The 19,292-nt window shown below is 44.4% G+C and overlaps 1 long non-coding RNA gene across 1 annotated transcript in view; it reads left to right on the top strand.

Annotated features, from left to right (window-relative positions):
• The first annotated feature begins 528 nt into the window (after positions 1-528).
• Positions 529-19,292, top strand: part of LOC138567639 (uncharacterized) — an 80,866-nt gene continuing 62,102 nt past the window's right edge. Inside the window, exon 1 of the long non-coding RNA XR_011302265.1 lies at positions 529-14,264. This is a non-coding gene — a long non-coding RNA (uncharacterized lncRNA). The remainder of the gene's footprint in view (positions 14,265-19,292) is intronic.

Below are 19,292 nucleotides of genomic sequence, written 5' to 3'. Positions count from 1 at the left end.
ACTCTTTTTGAGCTTTCTAACTGTGCTTGCAGAGGTTAACTTGTGTACTAACGGCGTTCAGAGTGTGTGAGTAAGAGAACTTGTTTTTGTTGCCTTAAAATATATTGATTGACGGGCAGGTGGGAGATTGGGAGATATTTTTAAGGTCTTCACTGTACAAAAAAAAACTAGCATTGACGAAGCCAATAGTTTTAAGTGTTTACTGTTGTTCTTTGCATTTACAGGCATCAGGGTGCAAGGAGAGAGTGCAACATTTTAAAGTAGGATTTTAGGGGTGCAAGAGAATGAGAAGGGAAATGCAGCAAGAAAGCCATTGATGGAGAGCCCCATCGATGATGAGCGTGAGGAAATATGAGTGAGAAAGGGCTAGGGGGTAAGAAATAAAGTGAGAGGAAGGAAGAGAGGGGGTGAAGTGGGTGCGTGAATGAATAGAGCAGGTAGGGTGGGTCTGGCTAGGGGGAGTGGGGTGGTGGTAGGGGGTGGGGCAAAAAGGGTTTGGTAGGGTTAGAGAGTTAAGTTTTTAGAGCTGGGTACAGTGAGTAGGGATGGGTGGGGTAGGGAGAGGGTGTGGTGATTGGGGTTAGAGTGGGGATACAGAATGTGTGGGTAAGTGTAGTGTGAGGGGGTAGGATGGGTGAGTGGCGTTAGTGTGGGTGACGGTAGAGAGTGGTGGTAAGGTCGGTAGACAGGTGGGGGTAGAGAGAGTGGGGCTTGAGTGGGTTATGTTATGATCACAGTGCATCATTCACCAGAAAGGCATCTTGGAGCTGTGTGAATTCAAGCAGGACATCTACCTGAAGAGTTTCCAACAACAAAAAAAGTTTTCAGAGAGCCCCTAAATAAAAGATGATCTTCAGTAAGTGTTAATCTGATGCCAGTTTTATTCAGATCCCTTGCTTCACATACCAAGTGCGCAAGAAGGGACAGAGGAACAGCATTTCAATTGAAGATATTTGGCACCAATCTTATAAATGGCGTGATGAACCAAGAAAAGTGATTTAAACTGGATTTGCTTAGCCACTGAAGGACAGGAGTAATATGAGCTTCATATGGAGAGCGAGTTGTTAGTCTAGCAGCTGCATTCTGCAGAACTTGCAACTGTTTGATTACATAAGCAGGGTGCGCCAGAAAAGGAGAGTTGCAATAGTCCGGAGAGCCATGTACTAGTGGGGCAACAATGGGAGCCTACGAGTGGGATGGTAAAAGAAGTCCTTCCTTTTTTAGGTTAAAAAAGCTGTCTTCGCATACTGCACTCGCCTGTCACCCAGCCAAGAGAGAGAGGCTGAGATTTGAAATCCTAGATCTTTGACCAAAGGAACAGGGGACGGAAAAGGGCCAAGAGAAGAGGGACAAAATAGCAGAGTCCAAAGGACAGCTGATGGCGGAAGTCCTACTACAAGTATCTCCATCTTGTGCCCATTCAGGTTTATCCAAACTCCCATGGCCTCTAAGCAGGTTTATCCAAACTCCCATAGCTTTAAGCAGCGTCTCAGCCCAGCAAGATCTGGATGCACGATGATCTGCATACGAATAGTAAAGGAAGCCATAGGAGAGGATGAGTTTGTTCAAAGGCTGAATGTAAATATTAAACTGAATGGGGGAAATGGCTTAGCCTTCAGGGACATCACAAGTTGGTGGAGTAGATGTAGAATGAAATGTAGAAAGGGGAAGATCGAGTCCGGTCTGAGAAAAAAAAGAGTTGCACAAGCACAGCACCTGATGGGCCAGCTCCTGCTAGGTGTTTGAGCAGAACAGAGTGATCAATAGTATCAAAGGCGTAAAAATGTTTTTTTATAACGCACAAGGGTGACTACAGAAATTGCACTAGTAACTTGTATGGCTTAGATTCAATCTGTGACCGTTTGCTAAGCTATCACTGTCTCCCGAAGGGGATGATTAAACTCTCCCTGGGATCCCAAGATGACTCTAGCGAGTTATTTTGTGGACAAATCACATTGACACGCACTTAAGGGTGGGTTGAATAAAAGTAAAATCCCCTCTTAAATGCTAGATGGGTTGGTCCTGTGACAATTTGCCCTTTTTATGTTTTCAAATTGTAAATCTGTACCAGGCTGTTTGCTGGTTGGACAACTGGATTGAGTTTAGCATAGGGATACATCTCTCCTTCTATCCCTGTTAGATAGGTGGCGCAACACCACTCCCTAGGGTAATCTTGGGTTGAATAGTTTAGCAAATGGTCACATATTGAATCTAAGCGGTAAAGGTTACTGGTGCAATTTCTTGTTGTATATGTGATTTTGATGACAAAGATGTCAATCGTATGCTGAACAGGATCCCTGGTTATGGTTGCTAGCCAAATTAATGCCCCTAAGCCACCCTGATCATAAAGCCTGGTGGGATTGTCTACCACAGAGACCAGCACACTTTCAGTGCCACCTTCAGTATGGAATCCGGATTGAGAGGGGTCGAAAAAGGAAGATTCTCCAAGAAATGTGCTTAATAGAGGGCTTACTAAAGAGTCAAAAGGTCTCATAAGAAAAGGAAGCAACGATATAGGGCAGAAAGTAGTGGAAACAGTACGGTCCAGGGAGGGATTTTTCAAGAGGGGTATCACCAGGGCTTGTTTTAAACACTGGGTATAGAACCCGATGAAAAAGAATGGTTGACTGCCTGAGTTACCAGAGGAGTGATCAAAGGCATGGTCTCTTTAAGGGCCACTGTAGTCATGTGGTCAAGGGGAGAAGCTGATTTAAGCCTATTAGTCACAGCAATGATGTCTGCTCAGAGAATACTGGAAACAGGACCAAGATTGAGAACAATTGCCAATGATGACGCAGCAGTCAGTTCTGCAGACCAGAGGATACTTATTTTCTCCCGGATGGAAATACCTTTTTCGACGAAGGTAGATAAAGTATCAAAGAGAGTCTGCGAGAGGACCACTCCATCAGATGAAAGAGAGAACACAAACCTGAAAAGTTCCTTAGGTCGATTTAATCGCAGATTCCACCCGATAGCTGTAAAAAGTGCCTCTAACTTTCGCTATGGCTTTGTGGTATAAAGGTTGCCTGACATAATAAGGCTTTAGCATCAGGACAGTAGGCGGCACGTCATTTTCACTAGCCTGTCTCTGCTAAAGCCAAAGCACCCAAAGGTTATCACTTAACGAGGGTTCGGAGGGACGAAACCTTGGTTTAAAAGCTTTGAAGGGGGCAAGGCAATCCACAGTGGAGGTGAATGCCTGAGCAAGAGAATTTAAGTCCAAATCCTGGGAGTGAGCGCAATGCTCTTCAATCTGAGCAGAAATCATGGAGCAGGGGTTAGTTAGGCAAGCTGATGAGAAGATCAAGTCTAACGTATTGCCCAAATGGAGGGACGGGACAATGACCAGTTGGAATAGACCCAAGTCCTGCATAGCAAAAAAAAAAGATGGGACTGAGTATCAAGGGGGTCATTAGGTTTAAGATCCTAACCACCAACAAATTAGAGAAGCAGAGATGAAGATGGATGGATGGATGGATGGGTGAAGGTAGAGAATGGCATTAAGGTGGGTGGGGGTGGAGAGAGTATGGGGTCGGGGTGGGGTGGGTTTTAGTAGAGAGCAGTGGCAGCTGGTGCGTTTTGTTTTAATTGGGGGGCCTAATTATTTCCCAAGCTAAATGAGGGAGCACAATCCTCCAATGAGAGCTCTTGGAGTTGTCCCCACAAGGTGATTTTTATTATTATAAGTAAATGGTTAGAATGGTGCATTTTCAGGTCAATTGAAGTGAAAATTTAGATGACACACAATTGCAAACCCTTGCATGGGGTAACGCATGAAAAATAATCCAACACATGCCAGATCACCAACAGTGCACATGATCTTTTTCCAACATACTTTCAGGATGCTGGTATGCACACAAAATATGCCAGTGTTTACACTAAGAAGAACACACCCAAGATGATTTTGCCCAATAGGCACAAGTGTGCCATCCTTTCAGTGCTAGTGCATGTAAGGACATACTTGCTAAACAATGTCAGTACTTTAATTGTGAGAATACATCCATGATGGCTTTGCCCTATGAGGCCATGGCCAGTATTACCAGTCTGGCAAGTATCCGCCACTGTAAGAACACACTTGTATTAACTTTTCCCAGTCATTCTAGAACTTTAAATGTGGGCCAAGTATTGAGGCCAAGGCCAGTACTGCCAGCCTTCCAGTGCTAACCACTTTAAGGACATACCTTTCTTGCCTTTACCCAATAATAAAGTATTACTGTGTAAAACACATTCCCATGGTGCAGGGCAGGATACCCTCCTCTGGAACACACAAGGCAGGCCGGGCTGCCTTGCACCATGGGAAAACACAGCTGTTCTCCCATCCACCCACTCTGGCGAACTTTTCAAATAAACTCTCTCAAGCACATACATTCACACACACATGTACTAATAAATCCAAGCAGCCCCGTTTTCCATTAGATTATTGATAGTAAAACAAGTATGAAAGTATTCGCTACTGCTATAGTTTGTGACTACATCAGTCAGCTTTGCAGCGAGACAATGCACAAAAGACTTTCTTACACAAACTGACTAAAGCCATCACTGGGCTGCTGTTTGGAGATGCATGTGAAACTTAGGGACGGACAAACCTCTGCCGCAGATTGGTGTGCACTGCTCACTCAGATGGCCGCTCCGCTCTGTCAAAATGGAAATGCAAAAAGAGGGGAAATACAATATATTCCGCATAAGGGAGGGCATCCCATGCCCGTAGGCGTCGTTCTAGAAACAATACTGCACTTTATTTTCTGTCTACATTGTCTCATGATATAGTGTACTTAATTAAACATATTATCACTGCAATGTTACAATTGTGGGCTGCTTGACTATTGTAAACTGTCCTGCATGTAGCCTAACTGCTGTACACAGAGCCTGAAACCACATCCCAGAGGATGACTAAGAAAAAAGGGCGTGGGATTCTATGCTTCCGAGGGCAACCTCTAACAAATGAAAAGTGATGGGTGGAAGGTTTTAAACCACTGGCACGGCTCTGGGCAACCTTCCACACCACTGTTTTTTTCAGCCCGGCTGTGCCATTACAAAACACAGCCTCCCCTGTTGCATAGTACAACATGCACTCCAGCTTATAAGGAGCCCTTAAAAACAGCCTCTGGCTGGTCATGTTAAGGCACCAAAGTACACCTTTGCACTCTTTGTAGTTTGAGATGCAGAGAATGTGCCTAAAATCACAAAGTGAACATTGGGTGACTCCTAAACTGTTTCTGCATTTCTGTACCACCAATAATAATGCAGTGACCCCCCCCCCTCCCCATTGTTGTGATGTAATCTGTATTCCTGTAATGATCCTAAGGCTGTTCTCGCGCTCCTGGGAGTTCGAGAACAGCGTCAGGAGTGTATTGCTGACCGTTCTGGAGAGTGCACCCACCTGGGGGCTCTCTACAATAAAACAGAGGTTTTTCCCTTATGGTCTGGTTAAATCATTCTCAGAGCAAAACATAACAATTGTCAATGAAGACAGCCCCCAGAAGAGAGCAGAAGGAAGCCCATCCTGCATGTGTGCAGAAAAAGGTCACACTGAGACGACGAGAATCACGACCCCGACCGGCCACAGGAATGCCTCAATCATAAGGTACCGGTGACGGGGGTGAAAACTAAGGGGGATAATTTAAAAAATAATAATTATAAAGTAATTACCAAAGTCAAAGCCAGCAAAGCGCAGCATCTTTCAGATGCAGTGCGATGCGTGCACACAACGCCTTACTCAAGCTTTAGGGTAAAGGATCAATAAAAACGTTGCCGGCGTAACACCATTTTGTTTGCCCACAGCGCGTTGCCTTTGTAACAATGCAATCGTATCTTCAATACTAGGACGTTACGAGAAAAAAAATCAAATCAGCGACGCCCCAACGCTGAGTAGTGGAAACACATGCGTAAATAAACAATACAAACGCCGCCTATTGTATGGGTGAACTAAACTAACGGATAAATAAATAAGGGAGGAGGCAAGCTGTGCACACAGCACTTGTCAATTGGAGCGTAACAACACTAGTCAACAAAGAAGATAAATAACAAATGCTTGTTGAACGATTTACAAGATATGAAACGATCAGCAATAGAGGATAAAGACTGCACCAGACACAAGGGCAATATTATTTATTATTATTTGCATTTTTAAAGCGCTCACACAGCCCATGGGTATCGAGGCGCTGTTACCGGAATTGTTTGTTTTTCAGTTGCATCATAGTTTTTTCTTTTGTCTTAGTTTCGTATTTATACCCAGAGGTTTCTAAGCACGGACCCAGGGATCGAACCTGTGTTGCTTTGGGTCGCCTTGCTTCCAAGGCGAGCACGTTGCTGCTGAGCTATCCTCCCAGGTATATTCACTGTGGTTAAACAATAACACAGCCATGCAGAATACCCCAGCACCATGTCCACTGCTGGCAAATCTGGGGAATCCCACCAACCCCTGGGAACCATGGGTGGACACTTTTCAAGTGCACCTGAGAGCAATTGGTGGCACAAAGTTCAATGATGATGTGAAGGAAGCCACATTGTTAAATTGTATTGGGGCTGAAGTGCTTAGGTTCTTTCGCACTCTACCTGACCAGACCAATGCTGATGACGGCACCAGCAGCAAAAAATGTTATGAGAGTGCCCTTAACAAATTATCCCGACATTTTGGGAATAAGACAAATGTGATATAATTTTTTCTCAAGGAAACAAAACAAGAGAGAATCGGTTGACACTCACATGGCAGTATTAAGGGGATTCATGTCTACGTGTAGATTTACAGATGTAGCAGAGGAATATTTGAGGGACCAATAGTGTTACACACAGCACATCCCCATATACAACAGAGACTATGGCAGGCAAAAGATCCAACATTAGAACAAGTGATAGAAATAGCAAGAACTATGGAGCTAGGAGAAAGATGTATGAGAGTTGTACAAAGTAAACAAGATACCACAGAGATCAAAAGCATACAAGAGGAAAAAGATGAGAATAATGAAGCAGCATTAGTGGCTCTGATAAGAAAGATGTCAATGTATAATTTGAGAATGAAACCCGGGAGAGAGGAACATTCAATAAGATGCAAGGACGTTGTTATAAATGTGGTTGAGGCAAACATATTAATGTGGATAGAGAGTGTCCAGCATACTCTGCAGAATGATTTAGATGCAGTAAGATTGGTAATTTCGGAAAAGTTTGTAGGAAGAGTAGAGGAAGAGGTAGATTTGGTTCATATTCAAATAGAATGCATGAGGAAGCCAATAATTGTACAGGCACAAGCATCAAAGCCCTTCAAGAAATTAGTGGCCGAAGTAGATTGTTGTCTATTGCAAATGATGAAGACGACATTCAAATCTTAACCATCACTCCTGGCAAAGGAAAAGGGCCATGGGCATACATGTGCATAAACAAAGTTCTGATGCAAGTAATTGTAGTAATGGTAGACACAGGTTCACTGTATACTATCATAGATGTGGCGACTTTTATTAAGGAACTAAATGGCAAGTGTGAAGAATTAGAAATCATAGAGGTTAGGGCCACTGGATACGGCAAAAGTCCCATCAATATTATTGGATACAAATAGGTCCATTTGAGTTTCGAAGGAAGAGAGACGCGCTGCAAGTTATACATGACAGAAAATGGTTCTTCAGTAGTGTGCTGGTGGGACCAAGCAGCGCTACAGATACACTTAATATGGAAACACTCGCCCCAGGATATGTTTGTATCAACTGAGAGTTATGACACAAATGAAAGTTTGGTTAAGAGTTTTCCCCAAATATTTAATGACAGCATAGGAATGATAAAGGGTTACAAGCACAGGATAGTGTTAAAGAACAGAGCCAAACCAGTTGCGCATAAGGAGAACATCCCAATAGGTACAAGGGACTCATTACAAAGAGAACTGATGAAACTGTGTGAGCAAAATATTATTGAGCCGATTGAATGTTCAGAATGGCTATCTCCGACGGTGATGGTGAGAAAACCTGACAATTCTATAAGGATGTACGTGATCTACAGGATTTAAATGCAAGTATATGGATTGACAGGCATCCGTTACCTAACGTTAGGGAAATGTTGACAACTATGAAGCCTGCTAGATAGTTTACAACTCTGGATTTATAGTCGGCTTAGCATCAAGTAGTCCTGGATGAAGAATCAAAACATTTCATTTGTTACACTGTTAGGAGCTTTTAGTTATAGGAGAATGCCTTTTGGTTTGGCATTAGCCGCAGCAGTATTCCAAAGATTGATGCAACAGCTGTTCAGAGGTCTATAGGGGGTGTATTATTTTCAGGACGACATTCTAATTGCAGCTCTGACCGAGGAAGAACACAACGCCACACTTTTAGGGGTGTTACAAGTTATACAGGAAAGAGTCCTAAAAAATCGACAAGTGCAAAATCAAGATGAGAGAAGTAACATATTTAGGCCACATCATAAATTCGGAGGGGATCAACCCAAAGAGATGTTTGGTGGATACCATATCGAATATGCCTGCCCCGTCAAATAAGGATGTTACGCAGCTTTCTGGCTCTAACTGAATATTATTCAAAGTTCATACCGTATTTCACAGACAAAACAATGCATTAGTGCGCATATTGAGTCTCGTATACAAAAAGAGGAATGGAGCAGGGCGTCTGCAGAAGATGTGGAGCAAGGTCTATTACGCCAAGCGATGCAGGAAGGATGGAAGAAGATCGACCATAGATTGAAAGATTATGTACAGATTAAGAACGAGATTTTAGAGGATTTCACATGCGTGTTTAGAGGTGACCGCATTATTCCAACTGTGTCAATAAGGAAAAAATAACTGATTTAGCACACGAAGGCCATTTAGGTAGAAATCTCACGAAGAGGTGAGTGAGGGGAAAATTACTGGTGGCCGGGGATGTGGAGCGAAATGGAGGAGTTGGTGAACTGTACGGAGTGTGTGCTAAGTGACGAGGGTAAGAGAATGAATGTCGCAACACTGCAGCCGGTTGAGATTCCACACATGGTATGGAGAAAATTGGCCATTGATGTTACAGGGCCTTTTGAATCACTAGGGGCTCTGAAGATATGCATAGTAGTATTATTGGATTATACCTCGGAGTGGGTTGAATGGGGTATTATGGAAGGCACGGTTACCACAAAGAAGATTGTAAGATTTTTGGAGGATGTGTTTAATAGAGGAGATCTGCAAGAGATTATATATGACAATGGGGTTTAGTTCATTGCAGAAGAGATGCAAGCTTTTCTGAAAGACAGCTATTGAACATAAGGTCACCTCACTGTACCATCCAATGGCAAACGGATTGCTGGAGAGAATTATTGGCTTTATAAAAATTATTATACAATTGGCCATAGCAAATTCATTACCTTGGAAGGACACATTAAAGGAGGCGTTAAATGCAATTCGTTACCTTTGAAGGGCACATTAAAGACGGTGTTAAATGCATACAGAATGACTCCACATTCGGCAACAGGGGAAGAGCCTTTCACCATGATGAGAGGGAGAGAAGCATCAAATAGGCTGAGACCAGCGTGGTTAACATCAAAGAGCCACAAGAAAATAGAAATGGAGGATTTTGTGAGGAAGATGAAAGCAAGACAGAGGAAGCATAAAGAATACTATATCAACAAACACGTAAAGAAAAGTAATATTAAGGAAGGGGACTGGATTCGCGTGAGAGAACCCAAGGGATTGTTGAAAGGATTATCTAGATTTAGAGAACCGCAGAGAGTGGTGAGAGGGTTAGAGAAATCGGTGGTATTAGAAATTGCAAGAGATGGTCATATGGTGTTATTAGACTGAGCACACACATGGATACGGAAAAGACTAGGGATGTTGACTGTGGAAGAGAAATGTCATCCAGGAATAGAAGAATTTTGCAGAACTTCAAGAAGGATTATGTGTATTATTAAACACCACATCATCCCCAGCCACCATGGGACATAAAATGGACCAGAAGCAGATCATTGAAATTAGCACCGTCTTCAAGAGAGTATCCTTTGCTTCCAATATACATTTAAATGTTTTCCCTTGCCCCCCTTTCTCTCCACCCTCCATCCCTCCTTTTCTCGTTTTCCCTGCCCCTTTCTCATATGGTGTAAGATGCCTGCTGGCACCCACCTTGTTGTTCTTGTTTAATTATGTGGGGGAGATGTTGTGATGTAATCTGTATTCCTGTAATGATCCTGAGGCTGTTCTCGAGCTCCTGGGAGTTTGAGAACAGCATCGGGAGTGTATTGCTGACAGAGAGTGCACCCACCTCGGGGCTCTCTACAATAAAACTGAGTTATTCCCTTATGGTCTGGTTAAATCATTCTCAGAGCAAAACATAACACCCATGCTTAGCTCTGGTGTTTTCACTCTGTAGTACGCTTTGTTAAATTAAACATTATTTGTACTTTTGCACTTAGTGTTCTTTATTCCCTCTCTTCAAGGAGAGCCGTTTCACACAAACTGGCTCCCAATATAGGCTCTAAAAGAAATCCCCTCCTGCCCTCAACAAATGTTTGTCTTTCTCTGCAGTCTCTGTCTTCTCTCACTCTATCCCCTTAATTAGATGTCCGTACTCTATCCTTGTTCTCCTAATGCTTCACTTTGTTCTGTTCTCCAATTCCCACCCCCCACTCATGCGCTCCTCTCGATTGCCTTGTCAACTTTGAAGTGAGATATATCCCCTTCTGACGTGAAAGCCTGTGTAATAAAAATATCAATATTAGCCTGCGGGTAAAGTGCAAAGGATTAGTGACTTAGCATGAACACGCAGTCCCCAACTCATGTCACTCCTTGGGAGTCGCAGAATCAGAAATGCCATGTGTGTACACTGACCCCACTGTAGCTAAAATATTGTGAAGTCAAAGTTATCGATGTTGCTGATTTACGGAAATCGGTACATTAGGTGAGGTACATGAACCGAAGAAAAGCAATATGTACCATAAAACATTTGTCTTGAATATTTCAAATTTAGCTTGTCGTCTTTCAGGAGGCTCCTGCTCAGTGGTGCAACACCATTGAGCTGACTGGGCTTCAGCACCTCCCAACTATGTTGACTCGACCTTGTTGACCTACAAATGGACAGAACAGGAAACATGTTAAACGGCACATGGGCTTTGCTCTTAACAAAGGCCCAGCAATTATTAACGTAAAGTATTTCATTGTTAGCCGCTGCATTCATATGCATCCTATTTTAGGCAATTGAAATTGTGATGTGGGTTTAGTACTTGCATGCCAGGGGAGTGATTGAAAGGGTAGAGAGGGGACGTGAGACTGCTCATTCGCACGGCAGGGCTTATGTGGGCACTTTCAGAATTAAAGGAGAGTTAACTGCTTGTAACATTGAAGCTGCACTAGAATAGTCTCAGAATGCGTAAAGACGTTAGATGCCTCCCACCCAAATATGTTTGCCTCTCCCCCTTCAGTCTTTAAAGTTAGCACCTCTGCCAACAATAGAAGAGTTGGCCCCCCTCCTACCCAAAATGTAGGTTTCATTGCGCTTCTGCTTCCTTTTCCTGCTGCACGTGCAGGTAGCTAAACTTGTCGCTGTTCCTCCTGATCTGACCCACTCCACCCTAGCACAAGCTGCTTGCGGCACGCACCGGCATGTCGCTAATAGGAATGTGCCCCTCCCGATCACTATCGCTTGCCCGTCTCTCCCTTCTGTAGCATTAGTTTTGGTGATTTTGTGTCGCAAGCGCCACAACAATTCACCAACACCAAAAATCTTAACGTACATGATCTTTAATGTTCATGTTTATTTCGTTTGTTTCCTGCAATATAAAGATACGTAGGCTTTGGATAACAGGTTGAAAAGGCATTTATGGCTGTACTAGAATCGTATGCACCTCAGCGCATGCCTTTGTTACACTAACAGATTAACAATTGTCCTGGAGTTTGTCATTTTTGGCTACTCTTGTAGAGAAATTAGTAGATTTCAGACAACTGCATTCAACTGACCTTTCATTTACATAATCAGTATTTCGGCTACTTGTTCCTCCATCAGTCACCCTGTGGTTAGATGTTGTATATCTGATACCTCAAATGCATATGGTTTGCATCTATTGGGGGAGAGGTCCCAAAAGTAGCACACATTAACATGTTTGTATTACTGTCGTGTTCAAGTACAGGAATTAAGATATTTTTTTTTTACAATATGTCCCTTTCTAGAAACATTGCATAGTCTCACTACAAATAAAGAATGGAACTAACATTTTAAAAATGTTTATGGTGGGAAAATATACCTCTGCTTGCTAGAGCTGATATTTCAAACACATTAAAGGGCATGAAATGGGGTGTGGCCATGCGGCACCCAATGCAGACGTGCCTGCTGTAGGCTCCGTCGCTCCGCACCGAAAGCCCCTATAATGCTGCTTTATTTTGAGAAATAAACCCCCTTGCCGTTGTGCGCAACTCCCGGCGACCTTGCCGTGGGAAGATTTGGAGGCCGAAATTGGTAGATTGAGCACGGGACCTGGTCCAGCTGTCACCGGTGAAAGGAAAGCATGGCGGCTGCTGCATGGTTGTAGGCGGCGCTCGCAACAGCCTGTTCAGGACCCTGTGGGCAATGGCTGGTTTAGCCGCCTGAATCACCAGGCGCGGAAGGTGCTGTTTGTGGCTGGGGCTCTGTGAGCACAAGACCGCTATTTCTGCTGCGCCTGCTCTGATGGAAGCCGGCGACCAGTGAGTGGCTGGGGGTGCTCTTCCAAGTGCGCCACAGCAGAGAGGAGAGTCAGCGGGGCAGCGCGCTTACCCTCCGGGCCCCCACTTCAGGTGGAACACACCAGCAGGCTAGTCCCGCGCATGAGATGGCCTGTGTGGAGCAGAGTGGTGTGTGCCTGCCTTGTTAACCTGAGCGGGATGCTCATTAAGCATGGAGGAGCTGAGGAAAGAGAGTGCAGACCAGTGGGGGATGAGGGGACCTGCTGAATAGATCAGATAAGAGGCTGTGACCGACAACCCAAACAGCCAGTGCTGCACGGAGAGGTGGGGAGCAAGAAATGGCTGGAGCGGATATCGAGCTGAAAAGAGGTGAGAGGACCCCCACACCCAGGACACAGGCCTCCGTTGTAGCTGTTGCTGATTGGTGCCATTGTTTTTGCTGTGAACCTGGGCCAGCTGGTAAAATTAGTGCACTCATATTAGATACTGGTGTCCTGAACAACATCTCGGAACCTGACTCCATAGGAAGGCAACTGTGATTAGGAGCTAGCAGAAGCGTGACCCAGTGCAGGCCTGTGCAGCACTGTAGGCCAGGAATACCAACTAGCCTTAAAGTGATGGCTAAATCTGGGGCAAAATCCAAAGCAGGCGATATTAAATCACTACTATGCAATCAGGACAAGGAGAGACACACTTGAGAGGTTCGTGCTGAGGTCCATTCTCTGCCTCCCATGGCTGCCCACTCAAGCCCTGCATTCACCAAGGAGGACCTTATGGAGATGATTTCACCCTGAAACAGCATCTCACATTGGCGATCAAATATACGAAAGAGACGCTGGTCAAATCCATTGCAGATCTCAACTTGCACCTGCTGGGGCTGGAAACGTGGGTAAATTATTTGAAAATACGCGGTGCGAGCAGGCGCACGACCATGCTGCGCTAACAAACAGGGTGCTGGGTATCTGAGGAGCAGCTAGAATTGATTTGGGCCAAACGGGAGGATCTGGAGAACAGAACATCTGCATGCGCCTCAACTCATACAAATCAGGACCTGACAAGAGTATGTATGTGACCTATTCCGATCCTTATTAGACCACCCGGACACCGCAGATTTGTAGCTGGACCGAACACATCACGTTTACTCTTCGACACAACAACGTAACCTGTTGCCAGATGTGCTCTCAAGAGTCCACTACTTTCAACTAAAAGAGGGGATCATAATGGCAGCTCGAAAGAAAGAGGCCGTACAATTCCCAGGGGTCAGGAGGGGGGAGCTCTCCTTGTATCAAAATCCCTCACATCGGACACTTGGGAATGGGATGAGGCTACATAGAGTCACGGCCTGGCTACAATACTGAAACATCAAATATTGCTGGGGTTTCCCCTGTAAGTTGCTATTTGAATATCAGAATCAATGGTTTGCTATTGGATCGGAGGAGGCAACGGCTGAATTAATGGACGCTACCCCGGACCCTAGATTAGATAACACTGGGGCAGAGGCCTGTGTATGTTTGAGGCCCTGAGGTGGCTCCAGGAAGCCTAGAAGAAGGAGAAAATCTGCGAAAATGTCTCCAGATTCTGAAATGGGGCCGTCCCGGATTGCTCCAACCTATTGATTCGGACTGTTATATGCCTGGCAGTTGGTCCATTCTTCGTAAGTTATTTCTACTCTTTTGCCAGTTGACATCTCTATTTTACACTCTCAATTTACATGGGATGGTGCACATTTGTTTATTGTCCTATGATTCGGGGGAAAGGAGAGGGGTTAACTTGAGTGCCACAAAGGAATTGCACCGGTCTACAAGTAACTACAAATGTGTTGGGAATTGCTCTTAATGTTCTGTTGTGATTCTACTGTTCGTTTGGGGTTATTTTTTTTTTGGTCACATGGAGGATCTTTGAGGCTCATGTTAAGAGAGACTCCCTGAATGGGACTCTTCTAGTTATAACTCTGGCTTGCCTAGTGGGTTTCTGGCCTGAAGTAGAACATGATGGTGTCCCCTGACCACCTCTGCCTGACCCTAAATGTGCGGGGTCTTACCTCACCGGTTAAAGGCAAGGCGTTGTTACATAGACTTTCCTCTCTGGATGCAGCCCTATTCTTTCTAGTCTTTTGAGACTCATCTGATGGCGGTGGAAGAAGGGTGTCTCTGCAATAAGTTGTACCCAAGAGCGTATTCCGCTACTAGTGGCCTTAAAAACGGGGGTCGCCATCATGGTCCGCAAGGGATAGCCATTGAAAGTGTTGAAGGTGTTACGAGGCAAGGGCGGGAGGTACCCATTATTCATAACTCTCATGGGAGATTGCAAGGTTATCGTAGCTGTCATATATGGCCCTAAAGAAAAACAGGCCATTTCTTGCAAACTTTTTCAGATATCATAGCCAAGGGAGAAGGATTATACCTTCTTCTTAGCTGTCCACAAGGGCTTCTCTATGCTGGATATGTTTCTCGTCTCCATTACCCTCATCCCGGGAGTTGGGGGGGTGAAAGACATTCTACCAAAAGCTCTGTCAGATCACTTCCCCCTTAAGCTTGAATTAGACCTAGTCCAGACCATCCTTATCCATAAGCCACCCTGGAAGCTCATTGACTCAATATTGAACGATGGGTACAATGTCCTTTCATCGCGGGATGTTTTTTCGCAGGGTTTTTTACTGGAAATGTATTATAAAAAAAAAACATCTAATTTTTGGGGGGTTTAAAAAATTATATATACGGGATGTGGGTTTTTGGTAATAGATATAAACTGAAAGGGAATGCAGGGTTGGGGGGAACCCCCCCAAAAAAAGTTTTAAAAAATTTGATGGGTTTTTGCTATAAAATATTTGCGGTAAAAACCCGTGCAAAAAAACATCCTGTGATTAAATTACATGGAACCGACCAATGTAGCTCTGAAAGCTCACATAGCAGAAGCTATCCCTGATTATTTCCAAGATAATGATACCGCGGAACAAGACTTTCGGACTATATAGGATGCTGGGAAGGTGGTGATTCTGGGGTCATTATAGAACAATCGTCAGCTTGAGGGAGGGCCCAAAAACATCAACAGGCCACAATGGAAGGAATAGTCCATAAGAAGGAGAAAGAACATATAGCGAAAGGAAATCTGTGTTCCCTTCGAGACCTCCCTATAGCTAAGCAGGCCCCTCTAGAAGCTCATCTGATGGGGAAGGGTAAAACAATGCTTTTATTCCAGAGGTAACAAGGCCAATAAGCTGTTGGCGGCTAACTTAAAGAAAGTTGCCACTCTCAATTACATTGGGGCCTTGAGGGATGCAGATGAGAAACAATTTATCCGAAGACGGGAAAGTTGCAGGTTATGGAGGAGTTCTTTCGTGGGTTTTGGCACCACACCAAGGGAATCGAGCCAACATTCAAGGTTTTATTCACCAAGCATATCTCCCTGAGGTCCCTGAAGAGGTGAGGGAGGCACTTGAAGTTGAGGTAACCACTCAGGAAGTATCCCAAGCATCCCCTAGCCCAGATGGTTTCACTAACACATTTTACAATCCTTTTGCTAGCCCTCTAGTTCCTCAACTCAGTTGTTTAATTCCTTCTGAAACTAAGGGAAAGTATCAGATTCTATGGATAAATCTGCAACAACCCTGTTGCTGAAGCCCGGAAATAATCCTGAGGAATGTATATCTTCTCGAGGTTGCTCGGCCTCATGGCATCCTGCATTTTCCTGGTGCCAAAGGCTCGTCTGAGAATGAGATCCCTTCAGTGTGTCCTTAGGACGCAGTGGTCTTCATTTTCGGCCAGAATGACAGAACTCCTTCAGGCTCCAAACAGGGTTTCACAGGATATTCTGTGGAGGGGCATGCAAGGACAACATTCTGAAGGGAGAACCCTTTTGGCAGCCATGGCCGGAGATAACGGTAGTTATGGATGTCTCACTCACGGGATGGGGAGGCCACACGAACAATCTGACAGTCAGCTGTCGTTGGTCTCCATCGGAATCCAAACTACACATCAACCTTTTGGAGCTGAGGGCAATAAGACTAGCACTCAAGGCCTTTCTGCCCTCTGTACGGGGAAAGAATGTCCTGATAATGACAGACAACACAGTGGCCAGGTACTACCTCAACAAGAGAGGCGTATGGTCACTACCATTGTGCAGAGAGGTAATGCAGCTCTGGTTCTGGGCAATTCAAGAAGGAGATTCCCTATTGGCAGTTCAACTAGCCGGAGAGGAGAACACTGCAGCAGACACTGAGCAGGCAGAGCACAGTCTCCCACGAGTGAGAACTAGCTCAGGAAGTCCTTCAAGAGATGTTTCCCCCTTTGGGTAAACCCCTCAGGTAAACCTGTTCGCGACCAGTGTTAACCGGAAGTGCGAGCTGCTCCGCTCCAGGGAATTTCCCCCAAGAGGAGCTCTAGGAGACGCGTTTTTAGTGAACTGGGAGTTTTCACTCCTGTGCGCGTTTCATTCAGTACCCGTCATTGCTCAAGGGATCAGGAGGTTGGGAAAGTTTGGGAAATACATGATCCTAATTGCTCCGAATCGGGTCAGGAGGACGTGGTACCCAGACCTTCTGGGCATGGCCCTCCACCCTCCAATAAGTCTGCCACAAAGAGGATGGCGCTTGCGCGAGGAGGTTTGGGAGTCTACATCCAGTCAAGACACTCAACCTTCACGCATGGTTTCTGAGAGGTTGAGCTATAAGGAGTGGGACCTCCCAGATAAGGTAATGGAGATTTTGCTTTTGGCCAGAAAGCCACCAGCAATGAAATCCTTCTACAGCTGCCGTTGGAACATGCTGCAGGAGAGAAAAGGATGTGGACACTTTTCAGTGCAGTACACACCTACGGACTGTCTTTTTTTGTTGGATCTAGCTAATCTGGGGTTCCAGATTGGGACCATTAAAGGATACTCGGTGCTTTCTTTAAGCACACCTTGGAAGAGGTATCATATTTCAAAGTACCATTGATTATACATTTTCTTAAATGGCACACTAATGTGTTCCCTCCTACCCATTTTCAAGTCCCAATTTAGGATCTTAATCTGGTATTAAAATTTCTGATGTGTACTTCCTTTGGGATGTCCATGAAAATATTGAATGAAGAAATGACTGCATCTTTTTTAAAATTAAATAATGCAGGGAGAGTCCCCCTGCTCCCCTCCTCTCCCCCACCTCATCTATTACCCTTGCCCCCACCCCACCCTATATTTTAATATAAATTCCCTAAATAGTCAGAAAAAAGATGGCCATTACTTCATTTGGTTTCTTTTTTTTATTGCCGTTCATTTCTGCAGATACCCTTTGAGCCACTCCACTCATGTCCATTAAGACTGCTAACATTGAAAACCATTCTGTTGTGTTAGCGTCAGCCCGCAGGGTGAGAGGGTTGCAGGCACTATCTAGTAAGCCTCCATTTACCTTTTTTTTTACAAGGATAAGGTTGTCCTTGGGGTTGAACCTTTTTTTCCAAAACTTGTGCCATATTTCCATTTAGCGCAGAAAATTGTGCTTCCAACTTCCAATCCACCCCCTCATTCTGGCAAGGAAGGGGAAAGGCCACAAAGGCTTGATCCCAGAAGGGTGTTGAGCTTTTACATTTCTCGGATGACAAAGTTACGTCAACACGACCAGCTTTTCATTGGGTATACTGGACACAAACTGATTCTTCCAGTCACAAAGCAAAATTTGTCCAGATGATCATTCTGGCTATTTCAGAGTGCTACAGAGTGGCTGGGAAAGATACCCTGGAAGGCCTAAGAGCCCATTGGGCAGGGCAACATCTTTAGCGATTCAAAGATGGGTGCCGATAAGACATTTGTGCGGCAGCCACTTGGTCTATCATTCACACTTTTACAAAGCATTACTGTTTGGATTCATCCTCTAGCCAGGAAGGAGGATTTTGGAAAGCAGTCTTCGACTCGATCCATGACACTTCTTGGAACTGAAAATTCTTACTCCCTAAAATGAGGAATACGTGGGAGGAACATCCAATTGAAAGAACGTTACCAGGGGTAAGTAACTTGTTCTTTGATACCAGTCCTTGCCAGGGGCCAGGCCCACTGCCCACTTTAACCACATAGCTGGTTCCTGGTGGCAATACCCAGTTTAACCCCATAGCCGGTCCCTGGTGGCCATGGCTAGTGGCCAGATTGTCTGGGGCATGGTGTGTGTGTGTGTTTGTGTGTATACCTATATATAATTTCTGAGGCTTGTGCATCTGCTTAGGATCATATGCTTTGCAAAAGCTGGCATTAATGGTTGGTATGGAGTATTACATTATTTGTTTTCAAAGTTGAAAAAAGGGGATTCCGGCAATACTATCCCTACTACACAGTACCCAGGATCCTTCACGTGTCAGTAGATTGCGTATATCAACTAACCCGAATGCAGAAAAAAAACGAGTTCTGATGGATATTGTCTTAGTAATTGATATTGAGCAATATTATTGAATGAGTCAAAAGAGCTTTATTTCTGATAAAAAAATGTATCCATCACAGCAATAACATCAACAGCCATAATAATCATATGGGAAAAAAATCCAAGAACAATTGCAATATTTAATTAAAAGTCTCCACAATGCATTGTTCCTAAGAGATATAAAATAATTTATAAAATTCAGAGTGCCAAATCAGAATTTACTGAAAAAATAGGGTATATCGGGGAGTTACATTGTTGAAGTGTAGTGAATAAGAGTTACCATAAATTACATCCATTTCA

Source organism: Ambystoma mexicanum, chromosome 2p (assembly GCF_040938575.1).
Source record: "Ambystoma mexicanum isolate Mex_15411 chromosome 2p, UKY_AmexF1_1, whole genome shotgun sequence".
In the NCBI taxonomy this organism is placed as follows: domain Eukaryota; kingdom Metazoa; phylum Chordata; class Amphibia; order Caudata; family Ambystomatidae; genus Ambystoma; species Ambystoma mexicanum.
The sequence above is the reverse complement of the archived record's forward strand: the minus strand, read 5'-3'. Positions and strand labels throughout refer to the sequence as shown.